This window comes from Aethalodelphis obliquidens, unplaced genomic scaffold (assembly GCF_003676395.1).
Source record: "Aethalodelphis obliquidens isolate GAN/ISIS:26980383/991018 unplaced genomic scaffold, ASM367639v1 scaffold32, whole genome shotgun sequence".
Taxonomy (NCBI): Eukaryota; Metazoa; Chordata; class Mammalia; order Artiodactyla; family Delphinidae; genus Aethalodelphis; species Aethalodelphis obliquidens.
The window spans coordinates 2,926,762-2,937,607 of NW_020837976.1; the positions used below are offsets into that span (position 1 = coordinate 2,926,762).

General features: G+C 52.4%; 1 protein-coding gene across 1 annotated transcript in view; it reads right to left on the minus strand.

Moving 5' to 3' along the window:
• Positions 1 to 9,464: 9,464 nt before the first annotated feature.
• SLC35D4 (solute carrier family 35 member D4) overlaps positions 9,465 to 10,846 on the minus strand; it is a 108,228-nt gene continuing 106,846 nt past the window's right edge. The window contains exon 17 of the transcript XR_003437254.1: positions 9,465 to 10,321. The gene's annotated coding sequence lies outside the window, so the exon portion shown is untranslated. The remainder of the gene's footprint in view (positions 10,322 to 10,846) is intronic.

Below are 10,846 nucleotides of genomic sequence, written 5' to 3' on the forward strand. Positions count from 1 at the left end.
TGGGTAACAGCATGTTCCACGTGCTAAGAGATCTTAAAGTCACTTTACCTCGTTGTCACACTCCATTTGCTCGGACACCCCAAGTCCCCTGCCGCAGAAAGCCAACTGCTAGGGAGAGTCCCAGATGATGATCGGGGTCAACAATAACACTTACGGCTTATGATGTGCTGGGTGCCGGGCTACGCAGCATACCTTCATCAACGGTCTGTGTGTGGTTCCCGTACATATACATATGTACATACATGTGTGGTGAATGTGTGTTTACACATACATATCGTATAGACATATATAACTTTTTCCTGTGTACGTCTGCAAACCTACGAGGTTTCAGGTTCTAGATTACCTTTCTCATTGCAAAGAACTGGGGCTCCGTGGGGTTCCTCAACTCCAGCCCAGAACCCCCTGCCCAACAGAGGCAGCCATGCACCCCCCTGACCAAGGGGGCTGGGAAAGACCAGGCAGGAAAGGCAAGTAGAGAAGTCTCGATAATGAAGAATCAGTTTCAGAATGAAAGTAAAGAATGAAAATAAACTCCATGCCTGAGGACAAGGTGGAGTTTACTGTCTGGTGTGCTCCTGCTGGGGGCGAAGTTGATGGAACGCAACCTGAGAGTCCCCGGGGGTGAGACACAGAACAACAAGCCGCCAGCCCTTGCCCCTCCTGGCCCTTTCCCTTCCGCCCTCCCTCTTCCCCGCCGCCTTGGGTCTCTGCAGGCCCTCAAGCCTCTTGAGGCCGCCTCCTCACCTCAAGGCCCGCTTCTGCCCCTGCCCACGGGCCCCCAGGTGCTGTCCCCAGGGTGCCAAAGGGCCAAAGCAGCACTGCGCTCTCAAGGAAGTGAGAGCGAACTCTCTCTCTCCCCCTCAGGGTCACCTTTGAGCCCACGGCTCACGGCCCCCAGGGTCCTGGAGAACACCTCTTTGATTTATGCCCGGAGTAGCCCTCTCACCTCAGGCCGTGAAAACATGAGTCCCTGAGGCAGGTGTGAGCTAGTGTGTGAGTGTGTGAAAGAGTATGTGTGTGAGTGTGTGTGTGTGAGGCTGTGGAAGCTGCGGGGAGGAGCAGCAGAGGGTGGAAACGGAAATATTCTGCATTTTCCCCATCATCTCCTTTATCTCATTGACTCACAGACAAGCTGCCTACAGACCTCAGGCTCCACTGGGTGTTCCGACCCCACTGGGCTGGCCTGATTCCAGCCCACCTCAAGCCAGGGCCTCTGCTATTAAGGCTCAGCTTACTTGTGGAGCTTTTGACCTAAAACTGGGCGGGCCCCTTGGGGCTGCTCAAGGAATGTGGACCCTGCCCTCTGGGGGTCGGTTAGACAAACCTGAGGCTCACAGTGACCTCGATGCTCCCCGTCCAACTGCAGCGAGCGCAGCCAGGGGTGCGGAGCGGGTGGTGAGAACAGCTGGGCCCAAAAGGCGGAAAGGAAAATGCAGGGCGGGGCATCCTCACAGCCCCTGTTCAGTGTGGTCAGGAAGAGTGATTTGTGTGTTTCTTGTTGTTGTTGTTTTTTGCGGTACGCGGGCCTCTCACTGCTGTGGCCTCTCACTGTTGTGGCCTCTCCCGTTGCAGAGCCGCTCCGCGGCATGTGGGATCTTCCCAGACCGGGGCACGAACCCGTGTCCCCTGCATCGGCAGGCAGACTCTCAACCATTGCGCCACCAGGGAATCCCCTGATATGTATGTTTTCTTTGGGGATTTGATGGGGACAGGGGCTCCCCAAGGCCAAGGTCATGTAACCCGACACTTGCAGGTCAAAGGAAGGGGGATGGGAATTAAAGAAAGCGCATATCCCTGGTGGGCTGCTTTTCAGATGTCTGGAAACAAAACTTTTGGTAAGAATAAAGGCCTGAGGGGGCTTCCCTGGTGGCGCAGTGGTTGAGAGTCCGCCTGCCGATGCAGGGGACGTGGGTTCGTGCCCCGGTCCGGGAAGATCCCACATGCCGCGGAGCGGCTGGGCCAGTGAGCCATGGCCGCTGAGCCTGCGCGTCCGGAGCCTGTGCTCCGCAACGGGAGAGGCCACAACAGGAGAGGCCACAACAGTGAGAGGCCTGTGTACTGCAAAAAAAAAAAAAAAAAGAATAAAGGCCTGAGGGACTTCCCTAGTGGTGCAGCGGTGAAGACTCCATGCTCCCCGTGCAGGGGCCCCAGGGTCCATCTCTGGTCAGGGAACTAGATCCCCCATGCATGCTGCAACTAAGAGTTCGCATGCCGCAACTAAGGAGCCCAAGTGCTGCAACTAACACCCAGCGCAACCAAAAAATAAAAAGAATAAAGGGCTGAGAGGCACAAAAGGACAAATACTGGTTGGCCCCAAAGTTCATTCGGATGTTACAGGAAAACCCAAACAAACTTTTTGGCCAATGAAATATATGATTCCACTCAAATGATGTACCTAGAACAGGCAAATCCATAAACACAGCACCTAGAATAGAGGTTACCAGGGGCTGGGGGCTGGGACGCCGGGGAGTAGAGGGAATGGGGAGTTATTATTTAATGGGTGCTGAATTTCTATTTGAGATTTTTTCAAGTTCTGGAAATGGACAGTGGTGACGGTTGTACAACACTGTTAATGTACTTAATGCTACTGAATTGTACACTTAAAAATGGTTTAGGGGCTTCCCTGGTGGCGCAGTGGCTGAGAGTCTGCCTGCAGATGCAGGGGACATGGGTTCGTGCCCCGGTCCGGGAAGATCCCACATGCCGCGGAGCGGCTGGGCCCGTGAGCCATGGCTGCTGAGCCTGCGCGCCCGGAGCCTGTGCTCCGCCACGGGAGAGGCCACAACAGTGAGAGGCCCGCGTACCGCAAAAAAAAAAAAAAAAAAAGGTTTAAAATGATAAATTTTACCTTATGCATCTTTTACCACAATTTTAAAAATTAGAAAAAGAGTAAAGGGCTGAGGGGGCAAGAGAAGCTGTGGGGGAGGACAGGAGGCCCGGGCAGGGTGGAGCCCCGGACTGAGGAGGAGGACGTTTGAGGGGCGACTTTGACTCCTGCACTTTGACTCAGGGTGCGTTCCACCGCGGACACTGCAGAGTTCTTCCCCTGCTATGAATAGCTCAGTCCCAGTGCTGTCACTTGAAGGGATTTGGAATACAGGACTTGGTTGTTCCCTAGCTGGCGCATCCCATGAGGGCAGCCCCATAACTAGCCGGTCCCTTCCTGCCCAGTGCCCCATCCTCCCTCCCTTCTCTATTGCAGCCTGGTGCCTGTGGGACCCACACAGTCCGCTGCAGCTCTAGTCCCTCCTTTCCGGGAGTGGCAGCCAAAGACACAGGGCTGTCTCTCACTATCGCTACGGGAATCGTAACACCATGCAGGACCCACGGTGCTCAAGACAGGGGGAGTCTTTCAAAAGGTCCTGCTCTGCTTTTCTTCCCTTTTCTTCTCCTCTGTACCAATAGGCTATTGACACAATATTGCTGCAAATCAAATCACCCCAAATCATAGTGGAGCAAACTAACGAATATTTATTATTTCTCATGAGCCTTGGGGTCGGCTGGCCTGAGCCTAGTGCATCCAATATTGACCCGGCTTGTTTATGTGACTGCTGTCAGCTGAGGGCATCTGGTCTAGGACAGCCTCAGCTGGGAGAACTTAGCTCTGTTCCACGTGGTCTCTCATCCTCCAGTAGACTAGTCCGGGCTTGTTCTCATGATGGAAGCAGTCAAAGAAAACGTGCGTCAGGTAGAGTTAAACAGGCAAGGAAAACTTTATCCAAGACTCCTGCAATAGGGGTCCAGACGATTGTAATAGGAGATAAAAATTGAATGCAACTGTGAACACAACAGAAGCAGCTGGGGATTTATAGCCAATGGGCAGGGTGAGAGAGTCAGTGGATGGAAAAATACCAAGAGGAACTTGGTTAGGTACCAAGTGGAGGGAGGGGGCATTCTTGCTAAACTGGCTTGGCAGGATTCTTGCTGAACTGGTCAAGAAGAGGGCTCAGAGAAGTCTAAGAACACAAGTGGAGGTGTCTGAGACTTCTCAAGGCCTTAACCCAAAATTGGCAGTGTCACTTTCACTGCATTTATCAGCCAGAGCTCAGATCCAAGCAGTGGGGAAATGGCTCCATCACATTGCAAATGGCCTGGGCACTGGGAAGGGTGGAACGCTGGGGCCATCTCTGCTGCTCTCTTCATGGGAAGGCCCTCTTCTATGACCAGGACCATCAGATAGAATGTAAAGCCCCCCATGCTCCCTGTGTCCTGACTTAGATGATCACCAAGCTGAGCATGGAAGGCTTACCTGCACTCTAACGGACAGACTAGGAGGTGCCAGAATTGGAACCCAGCCAACCCAGGGACTTGTGTACCGATGAGGTTCTCGAGACCAAAAGGAGTCAAAGAGAATAAGACGGGAACCCGATGACTACCATGTGTGTATGTCAGAGACTTGCTCTTAGGACAAAGCAAAAGTCTGGTTATCAGAAGTACATGGAGCATCACGCCGGGCCTAGAACTAGGATTTTGTAGAAAATGTGGTCTTAATACTAATAAGGGCTATCGTTCCTTGGACATCCAACAAATGCTAAATGCTATACATTTATTCGTGTTTCATCTTTAATACAGCCCTGGTATTATAACCTCCTTTTTTTTTAAATCATTAATGAAATTAAGACTCAGAGTCCAAGACCACAGAGCTGGTAAGTGTAGAGGATTTGAAATCTGTTCAGATCAACACTCAGTGAGCACTTTTATGTGCAGCTCTGTGCAAGGCACCAGGAAAACAAAGACAAACAGACATGGACCCTACCTTTAAGGAGCTCACCATGTAGGGGGAGGGCAGACAAGCAGAGAGGTCATTTCTATGCTGTGAGACAACTGTGTGTATAAACGGTCCAGAGGAGGGTCCAGACCCAATCAGGTCTGTCTCGTGCCAAAGTATTAGTACATGTCTTCCCCACGGCACCATCCTGGCTCCTTGGGGGCTCGTAACAGAGACTAGAAATAACAAAGGAGAATTTTTTATTTTCTCTCACTTAAAATGGTTGGAGGTGGGCAGCCCTCAGGTGGCATGGTGGCCCCATTATCTCATCAGAGACCCAGCCTCCTTCTAGCTTCTGTTCCACTATCTTAAGGCCACAACTTGCAACTTCAAGGTTGTCTCAAGGCCCAAGATAGATGCTAGAACTCCAGCTATCATGTCCTCAACCCAGGCAAGAAGCGGAAGGAAGGCAGAAGATTTACCTCTCTGAGCTCTTTTAAGCAACTGTCCCCAAAGTCTGACCCACCAACTCCTGCTTACATCTCCTTGGTTGGAACCTACTCAGATACGCTGCATGGTTACAGGAGAGGCTGGGAATGTATCTGTTAGCTTTATACACGGTCGCTCAAATACATCTACTTCTATTACTAAGTGTTAGGGGTTGAATTGTGTCCTCCCACCCCATAAAGATATGTTGGAGTCCTCATCCCCAGTACCTCAGTGACCTTATGTGGAGATAAGGTCTTTGCAGTGGTAATCAAGTTAAAATCAGGTCATTAGGGTGGGTCCTCATCCCGTATGTCCTTCTAAAAAGGGGGAATTTGCATAGCGAGGAGACCATGGGAAGAAATACAGGGAGAGAGGCCAGGAACAGAGCCACACCTCTCAGCCGTCAAAGGAACCCACCCCACCGACACCTTGATCTTGGACTTCCAGCCTCCAGAACCGTGAGACAAGACATTTCTGCCGTTTAAGCCATTCAGTCTGTGGTACTTTGTTACCGGAACCCTAGCAAACAAGTACACTGAGGAAGAGGAAATGTATAAGGGGTTAGCAATTAGCCATCTGGATCCTGAGCTCGTCTGGGTCCTGGAGACGGGCTCGGAGCCCCAGCACTCCTGGGGCAGCTGGGGCCAAGCTGAGCCATAGCCTGCAGGATGGACAAACGGACATGGCTGGGAGGGGTGGGTGGTGGGTAGCCGAGCGGGGAGTCACGGACCCTCCGTCATAGAATCCGTTCCCCACACGCAGAGGTGAGGTTACGAACTGCCTCCACCGTGAGGCCAAGGCTGGGGCTGGGGCTGGAGACGGTCAAAATAGTAGCTTTAAAATGAAACATTGAAGAGGAGAAAGAATTTTCTGTAAGTTGCTTATCATTGGTCAGAACGCTGTCCTGCTGAATTACATTATGCAGCATAAACCTTAGGTGCTGTTAGGAAGTAGAGAACTGCCTTTCTCCCCTAGGACTTCTAAGGAACTGCTACAAGTGATCATCTTTAAACGCTGCATATATCTTCATGATTTTCTATATTTCTGTTAAACTCAGCTATAGTTAATGCCAGAATCTCCTACTATGGGTAAATATTTGGATGTATTATTTAAATCTACTGAAAAGAAACTTGTACTTCCTGGGGGGATTAGGAGATGTGAAGAATTCACTTTTAAGTTATTGAAAACATGTGCAATGTTCTAAATAACAGCAAATATTAGTTGGAGGTAATGTTCATGGTTTGGTTATTCAGCTTAACTTTGAACTGTAGCTTATTTTACACATGCTGTTGATATACATTGTTTCTGATTGTTCTCTATGGTTTCAAAATTCTCACGGCAGTGCCCTCGGTTCCCCCCCTGGTCCACGTCCTCTGTCACCTGTGGGCGTGAGTCTGTTCTGTCGAGGGCGAACCTGCAAACCCGCCACGTCTGTTCTCTCCTTTCTCCTGGGAAAGAGTGCTTTACTTAGAGAACACGTGATGAGTAGTCGACACACACACACACACACACAAATAGAATGACGGGTTTGACTCCATTGTACCTTCAAGACCCCTGGAGAGACGAGGACAGATCTGGGAGCTTTTTAAAGTGGTACCACCGGCGGGATTGTGGTGACCGGGCCTCCTCTCCCCTGTCCAGCTTCACCACCAACGAGGGACCCAGGCCCTTTATTCCCCAGAGGACAGCCAACACCATGCTGCACGATCCCTGTTCATAGGAAATCTCTAGAACAGGCACGTGTGCAGAGATAGAAAATGGATTGCCTGGGTCAGTGGGAGTGGCGGGGGGGGGGGAATGAGTGACAGCGGGTACAGGGTTTCTTTTGCGGGTGACGGAAATGTTCTCAAATTAGATAGTGGCGATGGTTGCAGAATTCTGTGAATATACTAAAACCCACCGAACTGTACACTTTAAACGGGTGCATCTTAGGGACTTCCCTGGCAGTCCAGTGGTTAAGACTTCGCCTTCCAATGCAGGGGCTGCAGGTTGGATCCCGGGTGGAGGAGCTGAGATCCCACATGCCTCACACCCAAAAACCAAAACCTAAAACAGAAGCAATATTGTAACAAATTCAATAACGACTTAAAAAAAAAAAGAAAGAAAGAAACCCAACACCTTAAACAAAATGGTACATTTTAGGGTATGTAAATTATATCTCAATAAAGCTGTTATTTTTTTTAAAAGAGCTCAGTCTGCAGGTCTTCTTGTCGACTCAGGGCCTCCCTGAGAATAGGGAGGGTGCATTTGCTGTACTCGACAGTCACATAGAGGGTCGCCAGAGCTGCTCCGCCAGGACAAGGGACAACTTGCAGCTTTCTCCGTGCGAAGCAGACCCTGCCCACAGCCTCCCCTGTGTGAAGAGCCGGGCCTCCCCTTCAGCAGCGGCCAGCTCTGCTGGAGAGTAGGTGTGTGATGAATGAAGGGAAGAGGAGATAAACGGAGGAATGATGGCTATCACTTGCCGGGGTGGTGAGAGAGCCTGGACAGAACCTGGGGTTCTATCTCCCACTTAGAGCCCTTTTCGCTAAACAGCTCCTCTTAATGCGTCATGCAAATCCACCGGCCAGGGAATGGTGCCTGGATTAAATCCCCACGTTTCCAAGGGCTCCACTGCTGTCCCGGAGGCTCACTCGGAGTGATGGGTGTGAAGACAAACAGGCACAGAGGCCTTGTGTTCGCCCGCCCGTGGGCCTCTTCACACAGCGAGCAGGAAATAAATGACTCAAATGTTCCCTTTGGCTCAGGCGGTTGTTTAAATGGGATTCCACCCTCAGCGGCCAAGGGAGGGGAGCTGGGGGGTGGAGCGGGGCGCGGTCCCTTCAGACCCCTCCCCGGCTGGGCCTGGATGGAACTGGACGAAGGTCTGTGTGCCAAGGTTTGCTTTTGCACAGGGCAAGCCTCTGCTGGCCAGGCCACCGAAAATCAGCTCACAGCAGGGGCAAAGGATCCCCCGTTCCACGAGGAGCACAGGATGTCTGAGTCTCTGAGACGTCTCCAGAACAGAGGGGAGCCCCGTGTGAGCTCCAGGATGGGCTCAGCCTTCCCAGGGGTTTACTGCCCAGGTCAGAGGACCCGGGAGCCGCCAGGCAGACGGCCAGCGTGGGGTCCGAGTGGCCGACGCCCACGGGGGACAGCACTGCCCTGGACCTTGTACGAGGGCCACCGGTGGGGGGCTTGGCTCGTCTGGTTTGTTCAGAACCCAGCGGTCCGTGGTGGGGGTGACATGGGCAGTGCCCACAGACAACGCATAACACAGGACGGGCCAGGGCAGAAGGGTCGTGAAAGCCATCTTGGAATCTTAGCTCAGGAGTGGTGAGCGTGGCAAGGTTTCCTGTCCGGTCAGGCTCTCGGAGGCGTCCTCTGTAAGTGCAGCGTTGTGAAGACAGCAGGGCAGGTTGTGACACAGCATGGGGGAGGCACCTGCACCCCATCTAGAGCATCACGGGTGCTCACGAACATAATTTCCCAGCCAGGCTTTCGAAACACCCCTTGCCTGACCCAGCCCACCTCCTGGCCTCTTGGGCCCTGCCTCGCCGGCTGTTACTGCCTGAGCATGGCTGGAGCCCCCAGCTCCGGCTCTGCTCACTCGGGTCCCCTGTCACTCGCGTGGGGAGGGCAGCCACCGTGGGAGCTGACAGGCAGGGCTGGGAACGTCCCTCAAATCCTCACGCACCCTCCACCGAGCTGAGGGCCTCAGGGATGTGACTTACCTTCTCCGTGTCTGCCTTCTCCTCTGCAAAACGAGGCCAATGGCAATTCCTCCGCCAAAGGCTCCTTGTGAGGATTAGGTGAGACATCTCAGGAGTGAAGCCCTTTGGGCAACACTCTGCACGGCCCCCAGTGATTCTCGGTGCTGGGCTTCGCAGCTGGGACTTCTCCCTCGCGGCATCTCTCCAGGTTCCTACCAGGTGCACCATGCCCTTGAAATGGACCATGAGACCCATGTTCAAGTCTGCGCGTCTCTCCCACACCAGCCTGAGGTTCCCCCCGAGACAGGGCCGAGCCTTCCGTGGCCGCCATTGTCTGCACAAGGCCCAGTGACCTGGCCTCCACTGAGACCAGTGGGGGGCGGCAGCGCATTCCACTATGGGCACCCTTGACTCCACCCCATGTCCCCCAAAGAGGTTCTCACTCAGTTGTTCTTAACCTGGAATCCAATAGAGGCCCAATAGTGGACTTCAGGGAGAATAAATCCCCCAACTACATGCTTAAGTGTGTGTGTGTGTGTGTGTGTGTGAGACTGCACATTTCGGAAGAGAAATTCCTTACTCTTCATCAGATTTTCAGAAGAGTCTGTGTCTTTATTTTATTAAAAGCACGTAACTCTCTCTGAAATTCCATTATTTACTTGTTTATCGTCTGTCTCCACCCCTAGAAAGTAAGCTTCGGGGCGACTCATCTTATTTACAGATACATCCACAAGCCCAAAACAGAGCCTGGCACATAGTGGGTTCTCGGTATTTTTTGAATGAATGAATGAGTGAATGAGGTTCTTTGACCCAAAGGCACAGATCCTGCCCTGTAATGGGGGTCTGGGAAAGCCCTGGACACGCGGCGGGGGCCCCCTTCTCCAGGCAGCTCCAGGGCGGAAGGCAGCTGGAGCAGACTGGTTCTCCTGGAACAAGTCTATTGAGGGGAGGGTCTCAGAGTGCTCAGATTGGATCCACCTGAGACGAAGGGAATTCGAGGCTCTCTGTCGTATAACAAGTTTGCCCAAAACTTAGTGGCTTCAAACAATTTTGCTGTAGCTCATGATTTTGTGGTCAGGCATTCATGCAGGCTCTGATGCTTCTGCACCACGTGGCATTGACTGAGATCACTTGACGGCACTCAGCTGGCAGATGGGCTGGTCCTAGAAGGTCCAGGGCAGCTCCCCTCACATGTCTGGTAGCCTGGTGGGGTGGTGAGAAGGCTGGGTGCAGCAGCGACTGTCTACAGGGCTCCTATACCTGGTCTCTCCAGCACAGCCGCCTCAGGGGAGTCAGACTTCTACAAGGCAGCTCAGGACTCCCAAAGGCCGTTCCAGAAGATCAAAGCAGGCGCTGCAAGGCTTTCAACCTGGCCTTGGAAGTCTGGGGTCATTGCTTCTATCACCTCCTACTGGCAGCAAGCAAGTCAGAGCTAGACCGGATTCAAGAGAAAGAGACGGGAACTGCAAGGAGTGTAAATACCATTGGGGTAGGTAGGGGTGGGGCACCCTCTCAGTACTCAACGGCCACACACGGCTGGTGGTTACACGGGACAGGGCAGGGCTAGAGGGAGGAGTTGGGTGGACCTCCCTCTGCAGAGCTAAGTGGCCTGGATGCTGGTAGAAGTCTGGGCCTGTGTTTAAGATGCAAGAACTCACTCCCCAAGGATAACAACCTTTTCTGCAATACTCTCCTGTCCAGGCTGAAGAGAAGAGAAAGGCCAATTACCGAGAAAATAAATGGTTTATTTTTCCTTATATCCACAGCAGATTAGTAATAATACACAATCACACAGAACTTTGCTTCTCCTGACAGAAAGCGTATTCTTTATTTGGACAAATACAAAGACAAAACACCCTGGCTTTGACATGGGGCCAGCAAGGACATGACCAAATGGATCATTTCGGGTAAAAGGGAGTGCTGGGGTAACCTGAGGATTCCCCACCAGGGGGGCCAG